This window comes from Echinops telfairi, unplaced genomic scaffold (assembly GCF_000313985.2).
Source record: "Echinops telfairi isolate 266 unplaced genomic scaffold, ASM31398v2 ScPeMD7_7467;HRSCAF=8505_1, whole genome shotgun sequence".
In the NCBI taxonomy this organism is placed as follows: domain Eukaryota; kingdom Metazoa; phylum Chordata; class Mammalia; order Afrosoricida; family Tenrecidae; genus Echinops; species Echinops telfairi.
Genome location: NW_022111368.1, coordinates 20,990,938 through 21,006,416, shown reverse-complemented (window position 1 = coordinate 21,006,416; position 15,479 = coordinate 20,990,938). Strand labels below are relative to the sequence as shown.

General features: G+C 36.5%; 1 long non-coding RNA gene across 1 annotated transcript in view; it reads left to right on the top strand.

The window, feature by feature from the left end:
• Positions 1–8,471: 8,471 nt before the first annotated feature.
• LOC123520956 overlaps positions 8,472–15,479 on the top strand; it is an 11,123-nt gene continuing 4,115 nt past the window's right edge. Inside the window, exons 1-2 of the long non-coding RNA XR_006679465.1 lie at positions 8,472–8,575; positions 13,139–13,259. This is a non-coding gene — a long non-coding RNA (uncharacterized LOC123520956). The remainder of the gene's footprint in view (positions 8,576–13,138; positions 13,260–15,479) is intronic.

Here is a 15,479-nt window from a genome sequence, read left to right as displayed (position 1 = left end):
TGGATTGTGATAAGAGTTGTATGAGCCCCTAATAAAATGATTAAAAAAAAAACCTCTCTCTTATGCACACCTGAGTGTCTCTGAATTTGTTTCTCTCGTCAATCCAGCCTAACACAATGGTCAAAAGAAAAAACAAATCTGTCTTGAAAGAAGTGCACCCAGAATGTTGCAAGGATGGTGAGTCGCATATCTTTTGACGTAGCCATACGAGTGTCCAAATTTCTGGGATTAAAATTCTTTGTCAACTTTTCAGCACACTAAGAGGAGAGATTTTCTTGTTACTATCTTGTAATTCCCCTACTCCACCTCTTGGAGAGAAATGATCTGTTTGGTAACTTTGAGTTGGGTATACTTTCTGCAACCTCTCATCTTTCTAGCTTCTACTTGCCTAGGAGGAGCACAGTTTGTTCAGTCATCAACGTTATAGATTCCAGAGATGCAAGCTGTGCCTTCAAGCTGTTCTATAGCTATTCTGTAATCTCTGCGACTAGGGTGTGAATTCTTTCTCTAAAGTCTGTTATTAGGAAACTCATTGACTTCATATATCAAAGTCACTAGCTCCCAAGTAGTCTTTCAAAGTACTTTTCACTTCTTATTAAAATTTTATAAAAAGATCAATTATAATATTCATGATAATGTAATATTAACAATGATAAGGACTATAATTTCATTTCTATATAATTTAGTCTTTTGTCTTAACTCTCAATAGACTGAAATCTTGAAGACTAATTGTTAATCTGGTCAAGTTAATGTCGGACTGACAGTAAAGCTTTGTTTTATGTTATCAGCTACACAGGTATGTTCTATGTTCTGAGATACATTTTTATAGTCAAACCTTGACTCAAATTATTCTAGACCTAGAATAAAGTGGGTTTTTTTGTGCTATGCATAACTATGTTTTATTAATTCTTTTTTTATTATGAAAAATGTAGAAGAAAAGTTAACTGTAGGTGCAAAAAAGCCTACATTGTAACTTCAAGATATAAATAATATAGAAATGTCCAAAAGATAAAATAAAGGACTAGTATGTCAAATATATTTTTAAATGTTCTCTGTTTGAGATGAAGAGACAGAGAACAAGAGGATGAGAGAAAGAGAGATTATTTCTCATTTTAAAATCTTAGACAAAAACTGATTAAGAACATTTTCCCATATAAGTCCACGTGATTTCTTTATATACCCCAGAATTGATGGAGGAGCCACCACAGATCCAAGCCATTCCCCAAATTATGCTGAAAACACTTCACTATTCCACACATAATGCCATATTCTACACATCAAAATAGCAATCTCAGGAACGGAATAGAAAGTCAAGAAGGATCCTGAGTGAGGAACTGAGATAAACGCTGTGAACCACGGAACACTTCCACCCATGGAAGACTGCTCAATGACGACAATGCTAGCTAAGATTTATTGACTATGTGCAGGCATTTTTATACCTTTTTAACATATTTAATCCTGAAAATATTCTACAAAATACACATTTTTATTTGTTCCATTTTGTAAAGAAAACATAAAACCATTTAAAGTTGAATGATCTGTATAAGATCACACCGGTAACGGTAAAACTGGGTTTCAAATTTATAAAAGCTAAGTCCAGTCTATCATTGGATGTATGATTATATGCTTCTGTGGTGGTAAGGTAGTATGTCAACTGCACACTCATGGCTAGAGGTATGACGTTTTGTATAACAGCAAAATCTAACAGAGAAGATTTGTCTCTGCTACTTCACATTCTTCCTGGCTGAGACTTTATTGGAAATCCATGTCTGCCTCTAGCCAGCTCCACGTGGGCTAGCGACCCTGAGAGCTCTCTGCACCCTGCCTGCCTCTACCAACCGCGGATGCAGGTGACTCTGTATTCACAGGCCAACACAGCTCCCTTTTGCACTTGGGAGCTGTGCTTTCCCTGTCCACATTAACCGTGGTATAAACTTAAAGCAACGAAAGAATCATGCCTGCAAGTTCCACAACTCTGTTCCCTGTTTTATAATGGCCCATGATTGCTGAAATAAAATTCATCCTTAAAAATGATGTCAGTTTTATGATCATCACAAGTGTGTATATGCTTTAAATCACAAGCTTAGTCTGTTTAGCTGTTCATAGTGTTCTCTCGCTTCTTTTGCTTCTAACCTGGCACTTTGCAGAATTCTGCTGTCAATATTCTTATATTTGATGCCCACTGTGGCAATGTCCAGTAACCATCACTCTCTTGTTTATTCATGTATCCTTCTGAAATTATTCCATAATTTTGTTTTGAGAATTTTTTGGTTTATTGATATGGTAAGTGCTCCAGATTCATATTGTGCATTTTTTATTCCACTCTTAACTGTGTGATTATTTCAACATTCTTCGTTTTTTTCTTTTTAATGAGGAATAATATTTGCTAATCCATATAGACACTAGGTGCACTTGTTGCTCCTTAGGCACTGTTGCCTCTAGGCTTTCACTGCAAACAAAGGAAGGCAATAAATATTTGTGTATATTACACATATTTTAAAATATCTTTCTAGATAATCCATCAATATCTATTTTAAACCAAAAGAAAATTATTACTGGTTTCTTCAACTAAAGCACATGATCATTTATACTGTTTTGGGCCTTATCTTTCTTAATTTTAAACTGCCAAAATAACTGCGAATAACTGGATAAGAAAATTCACCATCCATTTTCAGAGCTGTTCCGTTACTATAAGTTTTAAAAATTAAAAATTGCTACCCATATAGCTAAATGAGAAATCACGTTGTCCACTAGAGCGCAGTGCATCTGTGCACTTTATTTGACTCCTGTACTGGTAGACTTCACTCATCCTGAGAGTTACTTTATACAGCACCATTCTGCTCCCCCTTCTGAAAAAGCTGATTTATAAACATAAAATAAAGATAATGTTCCTACTTTCTGATTCAATCTTGTGATGTGAGTTTGGTTTTGAGTTTTTTGAAGTTCAGATGCAAGCTGAAGGAAATGAAATCAAGATCTTGAGAGCCAAATCCAACCTTTAGTACACGCTACCTGGCCCTCGAGGACATTCCAGAATGCTTTTGACACATTGAAAATCGAGGGCAGAAGACTGAGTGTTGCAGGATGGCATCAAGAACATCATCTATACAGAAACCAAAGAGCAGCAAAATACAGGGACAAAAGAAAACATCCGCGTGGCTGTGAGAAGAGACTGGAATTCACTCAACTCTAGCACAGCAAAGGAATAAAATCAGGTAGTAAAAGAGCTGAGCAGAAAATTCCAATGGGTGGCAGGCAAAGAGAAGTACAATATAATAATGAAATGTACAAAGTTCTAGCTTTATAAAATGAAAAAGCAGAATGGAGGAACACACTCACCATATGTCAAACGGAAAGAACTCAAGAAAAAATTGAAGCTTTAAATTGCAATCTGGAAAGATTCTCTAGAAAAAAATACAGCAAGCATGTTTCTTAGTGGTAGGGATGGCAAGACTTTATCTAATATACTTTGGACGAGTTGTCAGATGAGTTCAGTCCCTGGAGAAGGACATAATTCTTGGTGAAGTAGAGGTACAGGAAAGAGAGGAAGGCCTTCAAGGAGGTGGACTGAACCTTGGTTGCAACAGTGGACTTGAACAGGAGGAGGGCCCAGGACTTGGCAGTGTTTCATCCAATCAATTCCATTCACAACAACAACAGAAGGTAAATGTTGAACAATGCAGGCAGCATCAACAGAAGAAGGAAAGAATACACAGAGTCACTATACCTAAAAGAATTAGTCAACATTAAAACTTGTCACGGGATGGCATATGATGAAGAGCCAGTGGGACTAACGGAAGAAATCGGCCTTGCTCTGAAATGATTAGGCAAAGCAAGGCTCCCGGAATGGATAGCATACCAATTGCAGTCTTTCAACTAGCTGATGAAGCCCTGAAGCACTCACTCATTTAAGCTAGGAAATTTGGAAGACAGCTCCTTGACCAACTGGAGGGAAAAGATCCATAGTTGTACCTAACAAAAAGAAAGGTAACCCAACAGCATGCTCAGCTTACAGAACAATACCGTTAATAGCACAGGGAAGTAATATTTTGATAAAGAAATACAATAGTAGCTGCAGCAGTGCCCTGACCTGGAGCTACCAGAACTTTAGTCTTGATTGATAAGAGAACTTCAGAAAGGTGCGTGTCAGAGTTTATCCTCTCACCATTTGTATTCTTCTGAAGAGAAGGTATGTCATTGCTTATGTCAGATGGATCCTGGCTTACAGCAGAAAATACAAAAAAAGATGTGTTGTATTGACGATGCAAAGGCATTGGCCTGTGTGGACCATAATAAACTGCGAGTAACCTTGAGAAGAAGGAGAATCCAAAAAAGTATTTGTGCTCATGTGGAATTTGTGCAGGATATATTTTTTTCATATGTTTGAAATGAATTTGTATGGCACTAGAAACTCCAAGTCTACTTCAGTTTTATAACCAGGATCCCTGCCTTTGCGTACATTGAGACTTCTAGCGACCTTCCAGCATGACCAGAATGTGCAGGCGGGTTCTCAAGCCCGTGATCTTTACGGAAGCAGATTGCTACATATCTTCAGTAGACAGCTAGTGGCTTTGAACTGATATCCTCTTGATTTGAAGCCTAGAACTTTAGACAACTGCATTACAATTTTATTGCTTTATGCTTTGTTCCTAATTTAAATGTGTGCTTTTCTCTTATTGTTGACAACATGTAATTTTCCTATTTCTGCATAATATATCTGTTTTTGCATATATTTCCCCAGGTTGTGAAATTTATTTTTTATTCTTTCATGTATCTTTTACAGAAAAACAGTTTTAATTTTGAAAACATTAAGTAATCACGTTTTTCTGCCATGGACTGTGCTTTGAGTATTGTGTCTAGAAACTCATCATGAACCTGAGGTCATGTAAATATTTTTCTTGCTTAGCTTTTGAGACTATAACACAAATACTGTAAGCGTGCAGCTACAAAACACAAACATGTCTTTTCTCAAACTTGTGGAGTCCAAATGAGGGTCTCGGTTCTGTGAATTTCCTGTAGGCAGTGTCCCAGATAGCTCTTGGTTCCTTGGCAACCACATATGGCATCTCTCTCTCCCAACCCTGTGTGTCACTGTGTCTAGTCTTGTCTTTTACAACTTAGGAGTAATTAGGTTTAAGATCCACCCTCCACTGGCATGATCTAAATTGATTGGCCGATCACATTATATTAGATTTTGTTATGGAAGATAATTATATTACATTAGATGTAAGGTCATTAATTACACTGCATGTACTTTCATGGGTATAGGGATTTGGATTCAGGAACTATTTAGAGGGGATATAATTCAATTCCTAACAATATACATCTACATTTTCTTCTAGACAATTTTTAATTTTACTTTTAGGTCCATGTTTCATTTTTTGTGTAAAATATAATGACTTTAACTGGTTTTGCTTGTTTACTTATGGTTTGCAGATCAACATCTAATGGTTACATCAAAATTTATCAAAATATTTTCATTGAATTTACTTCCCAATTTGGTTAATCAAAAATCAATTGGCAATTTTTATGGGCCTACTTTTCTATTTCATCAATATTCTGCTGTTTTGATTGTTATAATACTATATAAAGTGTTGAAGCTGGATAGTGTCAGCCTTCCAATTTATTTCTTTTACATTCTGTTGGCCATTCTAGATCTTTTGCCTTTGCATATATATTTTAGAATTAATTTGTAGGTATCTAAAAATGTTTTGTCTGAATTCGGATAGTACTTCTAGTGAATCTATACATCAAGCCAGGAAGAAATAGGAATTATACTGAAAATTTCAATACATGAACATGTACTGTCTTTTAATTAGTCCTTCTGTGAGATATTTCATCAGTACTTTACATAAAGGTTTTTAAAACCTTGCTGTTCTCATTTTATTTCAGTCTTAAGTTCCAAAAAGAGTGCCACAGATTTCAATAATGAAGAACAAGAGCCCTTGTTATAGCTATCGCTCTCCTTTGAGTCTAGGCCTTTATTTGGGGGTAATTTTATTTAATCCCACTTTTTTATTTGATATTTACTTTTGTTTAGTTCCTCTTAGATATGTTCTCTCATGGATGTTAATGAGGAAAACAAGGATATATGTGGGTCAAATCCTTTGAGTATGTGGTAAAGCAGCAGTTCTTATTTCAAATGTATTTTTTCCAACAGTTATTGACATATAATTCTTATACCATTGAATGTCCATGCACATCAAGAAGAGTTGTACAATCATAACGATAATCAAGTTTAGAACGTTTTCTTTAAACTTGTACTCAAAGTTATTAGCTCCCTATATCACCCCAACCTCCCCTGGCCTGCCCCCAAAGAACCATCATTCCCGTTTCTGTCTCTATAGATTTACTTATCCTGTAATTCAAATACAGAAAAACATTAAAGAACAAACAACAACAAAAAACTAACAAGAATAACAAAATTAAATGGATGAAGGCCTCAATCAAAAAGAAAGCAGAAAAGATTAAGAACTGGAACAAATTTAAGGAGATCATAAGGAAGATCAAATTTAACTTCCATTATGATTACTTTATTTCTAAATGATTGGGCACATGCACTCCCTTCTTGTCAAGGTATGATATGCTTTTACCTTAGGTTGAGCACAACTAAGTTTCAAGCTAACATGTGGGATGCTTGCCTGAACAGACTTCCATCCATTGATATTTCTTTTGGGGCTTTGTTGATGCTCTCCAAGCCATAGAAGTCATGATAACTATTACTGGGAAATGATTTACTTAATTCTTATGGAATTATATCACATCAGGGTCACCATTTTTTACCATTCTAGCCAGTCGGGCGCTTCCTGAGATGCATGGAATAACTTCTTAAGATTCCAGATTTAGTCATGAGAGCAAAGGAAAGGGACTCAAGAGAGACTCTCCCATGTGTCTCTACTCTCCAGTTTTGCTTTGCACCCCAAACAAGGAACTTTACAAAAGTTCAAACGCAGGGACAGTTCTAGGACACAATGACTACAGGCTCAAGATGTTTCCATGATTCATAATTGATGAATATTCTTTCACTAACAAACATTCTCATAGAGTTCACAACCATTCTCAGGTGTGAGTACATTTTGGCCTGATGGAGTTATTTTTGTCTCCAGCAAGGAATCACCTGTCACTCAGCATTTGCTCATGTTCCTGGAAAGATGCAAATAGTTATACCTTCAGGGGTTACTCATAATCTTTGCACCCAAGTACCCTTCCAGGGGGAACAGAACAATGTTTTTGACAATCACCCATCATTGTCCCTAGTAGTAAATTCACAAGTCTTGGCTATGACAGTGTTTCCTGGGTGAACTTATTTGGAACAATTGCTATTCTAATTCTTCGGGAAAAATGCGTATTTCTCCCCTATATACCTTACTGGTTTTTATGCGAGTCCCATACTAGCTACCATGGTTTATCCTATTCTATTCAGACTACTTCATTCCTTTCAGCCATCGTAATACACACGTGACATTTGATGACACTGCTTTAAGGGTTTTGAGGGCTATTGTTCATTGTATTCCAGCCAATTTGTATGTAAGCTTTATTTGTCTTAGAAAATTTTAAAAAGAAATTATTCCAATCGGAGATTTCCTAGGAGGTTCTTAATATAGTAGTCTTCAAGTTTAACTGAAAAAATTAACAAAATTTCAATAAATTCCCTGCTCCTACCCCCACCCCACCCCCCAAAAATCCACAGTAAAAGAGTCCAGCTGGTCTGACAAAAAGTATGAATCAATTTAATTAGCATTTTCCCAAACTGTATAAAGTCGTTTTCTCTTTTTTTAAAATCATAACTAATTCCTAAATTAATGGGTAGGGCACCGTCAAGTGTTAGTTGTAAAGAAAAAAATATTTTTTTCAAGGACTTAAAAATGTAATTATCGCTAGTAGATTAGAAAGTCTTTTGTTTACCAATTTCCTTATTTCTTGTTTACTTTTAAAATCCCTCACTTTCATACAAACTAGACTAGCACAACACTATTTACATACAAATATTTACTATTTGTAAGTCTGTGAGAAGGCTACCTATAAAGATTGAGATAAGACAACAGATTTTAAATTTGATTGTATTATTCTATATATACTTTTTAGTCTTAAGCATGAACTGGAAGGTAGAAAACATATTCAAGTGAGGCAAGTACTGGACAATGTATGTGACTGTTATGTCTTCACTTGGCTGTATAACATTGGTCTGCCCCTTAAGAGAAGGCACGGAGAGTAGTCGGAACGGCAGCCACATCGTCTTTGAAAATGCACGTGCTCTCTTAATACGCGAGTATTAACCAGGGAGTACTGTATGGCATGCTGCCTTGAGTACCTTTTCATTTTAAAATCAATATTGTTCTCTGCTTATTTTTCCGCAGTGGCCAGAAAACTACAACCTGCGGACCAAACTAGAGGCCTGTTCTATAATCCTTATTGTTGCTGTATGACACGACTGAGTTGATTTGCACTCAAACAACTCCATGTGACAGAGAAGAAATGTCCCCGAGACTTTGCTAAGAAGCAATCTTTATAGGAGCTGATTGCAAGCTTTTCCCCCACCTAAGTCATTCAACCCACCAAATCAAACCCAATGTCGGTGAGTTTACTGTTCCTCAGAGAGACCCGGTTTAGGATTTTTGAATCTGTAAATCTTTACAGGAGCAGACAGCCTCATCTTTCTCCAACTGGTGGGTTTGAATCTCTAACACTTCGATCAGGGCTCTTTCACTAAGTCCGCGGATGAGTACAACCCGCCCACATTTCAATTAGCAGCTAACCACTTAAACATTATAACACCAAGGCTTTCTAAAATCAGTTTTATTTATAGCAACTTAGTCTGAGTTAGTGATGAGTTGGCTGTGGTTAGTTTTAGGCAATGGGAGAGTCAAGTAGTGACAGAGTCATAGTCTCAGAAACATCGTGCAATAGTCACAGTCCACATCTGAAATGAAAAGGCCTGATCATTTTACTGCCAAAATTTCATCACCAGACAACTTTTACTTAGTTATCAATTTTAAGAATATTATATCTTCTTGGTGTTAGTTTTTGTCTAATGCTGAATGACACAATTTCCTACAAAGGATTTGAGTTCTTCTGCTTCATAACATCCTAAAAATATAGTCAATCTTACTCACCTAGTCCATATTTGTAAATATACCCACTCATTGAGATGTACTTGTAACCTTAAAATGAACACTCACGAGGCTTTCAAAGTCAGTCTCAAGTTCATGCGGAGTGCTGAAAATTTGAGTTGCCCAAAATGTACCCCCTCAGTTGAGTCAAACAAACAAAACTCTTCTTTTTTGTTTCTGCCCTCATGCAGTTGTCCAGGTAATTCCATGTTATTACATTTAGGCTCTTTATTGTTAATGATTCAATTGTTTAAAATTATTCCAAAAAGTAGTGTGAAGGCCTATTTTCATTTTCTAAGGCAATAAGGCTAGAGAGATGTCTTTCCAAGAATGTAGGTGCATTAGATAAGTGATATTCAAGCATGAGTGACAGTGCTGTGGACCATAATAAGTTCAATGTTAATGAGTCAACTATATCTGTTAAATAAGGTGTCTTTAAATGGAGCACATATAAAGCAAATTATGCATTGATTGTTTGATGAATGTTTTGAGCAGAGGCTTCGGGAAAATGACTCTATTTTCCCTAGGAGCCAATGGTTCAGTATTTGCTCATTCAATATTCAGAGTGACATACCACAAAAAAATGAGAATTATCTATATATGGTAAAATAATGTTAAATGATAAGTATAAAATAAACATATTAGGTATCAGAATGTCTACTAAACATTAAACTGTAATTACAAAAAAATATTTAGAGATGAAAGACAGATTATTACATTCTAATCTTTGAAACCTGTGTGTGATTATTTTTTGTATCAAATTGGCTTGACTATCTCACACTGTTCTTTGCTCACACAGTAGTGTGTGTAGACACAAAACTTGTCATGAAAGTAGTTTGTAGCTGTGATTAAGACCAAAGTCAATTGACTCTAATGAAAGAAGAGTAAACTCAATCGTCTGGACAGATAGATCTCATCCAATTAGTAAAAGGTCTTAAGAGAAAAACCTCAAATTTCACAAAGAAAGTAATAGTGCATTAAAGTGTAACAGAAATATCCTTTTAACTGAGCTGCAAAAAATCAAAGAAGAAAAGGACAAGCTCAGGTCTTCAGACCCCAAGCTTTAGGACGGCATAGACAACCTGTGAATTTTCATGTGTGCTATGACATAAAATCATATATCCTCTAGTCACAGAGCTGAGAGTACCGGAAATGAAACTCGGTCTCATTGCTCGAGTGGTTGAATTACAATGTAATTTAATTCCTTACAGGGTGTCTGATTGGGAAGAATGAGAATCTTAAAATTTGAGGGAGGACATATGGGTAAATCCTGATGAAATCCTGGGATGTTGAACCTCTAAATGCTGCCGTGTCTTCATTGCTAGTAGAAGCTGCCCTTCCCTTCCCATAAGAGATTAGATCTGCTTCACCTGAAAAACTTGCAATGAGAGCCCTTAAGTTGTATAAGAACAGTGTACTTGTCAATATAATGTTCATTCTCCTCTTGACTCCAAGATTTTTCATTAAATATTAGACTTATAACATAACTGGGAAGCAAGCAATTCAAACCTACCAGTCATTTTATGGGAGAAAGATGAGGCTGTCTACTTCCATAAAGGTGTACAATCTTTGAAACCCTGTGTGTGTCAAGCGGAGTGGTAATTAACTTGTGGCAATCAGTCTAAACCAGACTTAAGCCTTGGCAGATCCTGAAATGTGCATAACTCATGAGAAAGGGTCCCATATCCCAGAATAACTAAATCTTGAAGAATATTTTTAGGCACATAAACACCTGAAGAAGATACGTGAGAATGGATATTAAGAGTGTGGAATCAGGTGAAAGAAGGGAATGTCAAGCTGTAGATAGGCTCTAATAGATTACCTGATGCACCAAAACATACACCCAAAGGGGAGGCACACTTAGTAAATTGATATCAGGAGTACTTAGTTGTAATGTAGGGAAAAAACACCCAATAGCTTAAGAAGGTGAGAAAGTTAGAGTGAACATAAGTCAATCCTACACCATCAGGAGTCAGGGGACACTCTTTTCTTTTTTTCTCATTTTATTAGGGGTTCATACAACTCTTACCACAATCCATACGTACATTAATTGCGTAAAGAACATTTGTACATTCATTGCCCTCATCATTCACAAAACATTTGCTCTCCACCTAAGCCCCTGGCATCAGCTCCTCATTTTTTCCCCTTCCTCCCTGCTCCCTTCTCCCTCATGAACCCTTGATAATTTATAAATTATTATTTTGTCATATGTTTCCCTGTCCGACATCTCCCTTCACCCGCTTTTCTGTTGTCCTTCCCCCAGGGAGGAGGTTATATGTAAATCCTTGTAATCAGTTCCCCCTTTCCACCCCACCATTCCTCCACCTTCCCTGTATTGCCACTCTCACCACTGGTCCTGAAGGGATCATCTGTCCTGGATTCCCTGTGTTTCCAGTTCCTACCTGTACCAGTGTACATCCTTTGGTCTAGCCAAATTTGTAAGATAGAATTGGGATCATGATAGTGGGGTGTTGGCGGTGGGAGAGGAAGCATTTAGAAACTAGAGGCAAGTTGCATGTTTCATTGCTGCTGCACTGCACCCCGAACTGGCTCTTCTCCTCCCCATGACCCTTCCATAAGGGATGTCCAATTGTCTACAGATGGGCTTTGGGTCTCCACTCCGCACTTCCCCTCATTCACAATGATATGATTTTTTGTTCTTTGATGCCTGATACCTCATCCCTTTGACATCTCGTGATCATGCAGGCTGGTGTGCTTCTTCTTCCATGTGGACTTTGTCGCTTTTCAGCTAGATGGCCACCTGTTTATCGTCAAGCCTTTAAAAGCCCAGACTATATCTTTTAATAGCCAGGCACCATCAGCATTCTTCACCACATTTGCTTATACACTGCTTTGTCTTCAGCGATTATGTTGGGAAGGCGAGCATCATGGGATGCCAGTTTAACCAAGTATTCTTGCATTGAGGGAGTACTTGAGTGGAGGCCACAGAGGACACTCTTTTCAATAAAACTTCTAGAAGTCAATTTGCAATGGAGTCCATCTTCCTTGAAGATTTTTGTGGCCAGTATCACTATTGGTCATCTGTTACATAGAATTATCTATTCTAAAAACTCAAAACACCCTAAAATCAAGGATAATTGGATCCCAGGTTTGCAAGCCTTCATGTAATCATTTGCATGTAATCTCCAAAGACAAAATAAGTATGGTTAATATAATGTACAGCAGACTCAAAATAGTAACCAGTATAATCCAAATTTCCGAAGTCTATGTATGGTGTTGGCATCTCTAGAAGTGAAATAAATGAGGGAAATTTAAAAAACATAATGGAAAAACTCCATTGTCTTTTTGTTCCATTTTTCCTTGAAGTTTTTGAAGCTCATGATATGGGAAGTCTACTAAATTCCTACTTGATGTATATAAGTAGGCGGGCTCTAGTTCAATATCCAGAGACTCTTAATAATGGCAAGATTTGAGAGCGAGCTTATAGAGTCACAACCTCTCCAATGAAAGGGGGGTCATGTCCTCGAAAGAAAGGATCCCACTATATTGTCAAATATGCTTGTTAAATGTACTGTTAATCTTTCAAATTTTCCAAAAAGGATATTATGGCTTTTTATCAGCCATAACAGAGGCTTAGGGTGGTTTCATCTTGTCTCGCAGTACTTAACTGTGTAGCTCAATGGTCCCCCAACTCATTGTGTAATGCTATTCTGATTTCTAGAACGAATACATAGAATAGACATACTCAGCAACTGGCAAAAAAGCTGCAATGGCTTCCTGACTTCATGTGATGATAGACAAATAAACCGAAAGCAATGTCATGTTCCTAATGAAGACATAGGGACTTAAGGATTTAGAGTTGGTGATTCCAATTACATCTCCATGCAACTGGCCTTTGTGGCCTATGTAGAAATCATAGGGTATTGGAGAATGACAATGTACTATTATAAACTTAATCAGGTAGTGACTCCGATTGTTGCTGCCATTCCAGATGTGGCTTCAATGTTAGAGAGAATTAATACATACCTGGGACACAGCACTGATCATAGATTTTTTTCCCCCTCAAGATTCTTTTGTGGAAAGACCAACAGAGGCATTTGCTTTCAGATATCAAGGCTAGTAATGCACCAGTTATGCTGTACCAGTTGTTTGATCAAACACTAGACACATGATGAAAACCTTCCACAGGTAAGCTAAGCATTTACAATGTACTGGTTCTAAGTAAAGTGGAACACTGTATAATGTGGGTGAGCCTCATTCAATCAACTAAAAGTCTTCAAAATGTTTTCACAAACCAAATGCTTACCAAACATTCACAAAGTAAAACAGTAGATACCCTGTAGGATTTTCCAGTCTATTACTTGACCTATGCATATGATCTGTGGATTTTGTACTAGTCAGCCACTTAAGTATGTGACTTACTTCCTTCAAGTATCTTTCTCCCTCTGTCTCTCTTTATTTACCTTCCTACCTGTCAATCATCTTTCTCCTATTGATTTTGTTCTTCTGTAGAACCCTTACAAACACACTGAAAATGCATTGTCATACATAGTAAAAGACATTTTGCTGGTGTTAATAAATTAAGCAATTTGATGAATGGCAATTATCCTGAATTATCTGGGTAGGTCTAGTGTAATTACAAGGACACTTATAAGAAATCAGGAGGAGGGCCATCGTTAATAGGAATAGATGGGGAACCTGGGAAGGACAGAAGAAAGAAGCAATAGCGATGCAAAGATAGGGCTCTAAGGGAAAGCACTCAGGTGGTCTCTAGATGCAGGCAATGGTAAGGGGACAGATTCTACTCTGAAACTTGCAAAAGGGATGAAGCCCTGCCAGCATCTTGATGTCAAACTCTGACCTCCAGAAGCGTAAGAGAATACATTTGTGTCTTAAACCACCAAGTTTGTGAGAATTTATTGCAGGATAAATATCAGTATTTCTATTTCAATAAAACTTATTTTTTCTAATATAGTAAAATATTTTAAAAAGTGAAAATGCTGGCTGGGAAAATGATCTTTTCAAGAGAGTGTTTATGAGCTTGCGAAGAGCCTCTTAACTTAAATAACAAAATTGAAATAATCATAAATAAATAAATGGCCATCATTTTGTCAAGCACATTCTATGTCCCAGACACTGCTAATCTTTTAAATTACACTAACACACTTAATTGAATTCTCACACAACCTTATGAGTTAAATGTTAATATCCACTTTTTATAGATAAGAAAATGAAGTCTAGAGACTGAATTAAGCCCGTCAATAGGAGAGGTTTTGCAAATGCTACTACTGCATGTCTATCATCTGGAAGGAATGGGAGAGAGGGGTGGGCTAAAAGGGCTTTCTTTTTATATAAAATGATCTTTCTGGAATGAAATATAAAATGCTTATTTTTGTCGACATTTGCGATGTAACAAAAGAAGTGGGACATTCTCCATTAGTTGTATAGGATCCTCAATAGTGGCTTTAAATATCTCAGCATAAAGTTCATTTTTAATGTAGTATTGACATTAGAAATCAGTCCATTAGATAACTCAGGTTTTTCTCCCACTATAAATATATCAACAGGAGTGGTTTTATGGCATATTGATATTTCTTTATATGTATTTCACAGCTGCATTTACGTTCCCCGAGATATTATTTTGCACATCTGTCTAAATTATATCGCAATGGCACCTGATTTTTAAATGGCATTTCCGCACACTGGCATCTATGGTATTGCTTCAATCTTTCTGTAACATTTTATCTTAAAGTCTTCTTGAATAACAATAATAGGGTTCCAACAGTAGGGTACTCCGAAGGTCTTAATATTGGAAAAACATATTGATTCTGTCTAGCACCACTATGCACATGCATTTTCATATTTCACATATCAAGGACTAAAAAAGGGCAGTTTATGTTTAGAAACTACAAAATAACTTTCACAATAATTATTGTAGTACTAATGGCATATAACACTTTGGGGAAATGTTTTCATTCCTAATTATAAATAAGCTTCTGAAATGGACACTTTAATTTGATTAACATTTAGAATAATTATTTCGTATTTAGAGAATATGATTTATTGTCTACCAGAGAGGCAGCATAATGACAGTGTATTAATTTTCAGTAAGAAAAGAGTTTTTGTAAGCTGACTGTGATACTTTCTTAGACGTCTCAGAGAATTCTCTACCAGAAAGAGCGTTGGAGACACATGGCCAATTCTTTGCTCTTTACCTCATCTTTTCTCTAGACTCTGTGACGACAATCACTTTCCTTTAACACGCAGTTTCTTCAGACAGTTTCAGTACATTTATAGGAGCACGCATCTTTTTAGGTATTATGATTCCAGCCATGGTGCATCTGATTGGATGTTTGCATTTCATACATTTTAATTAAAAACTCTTGCAAACTATTCTTTTCATAATAT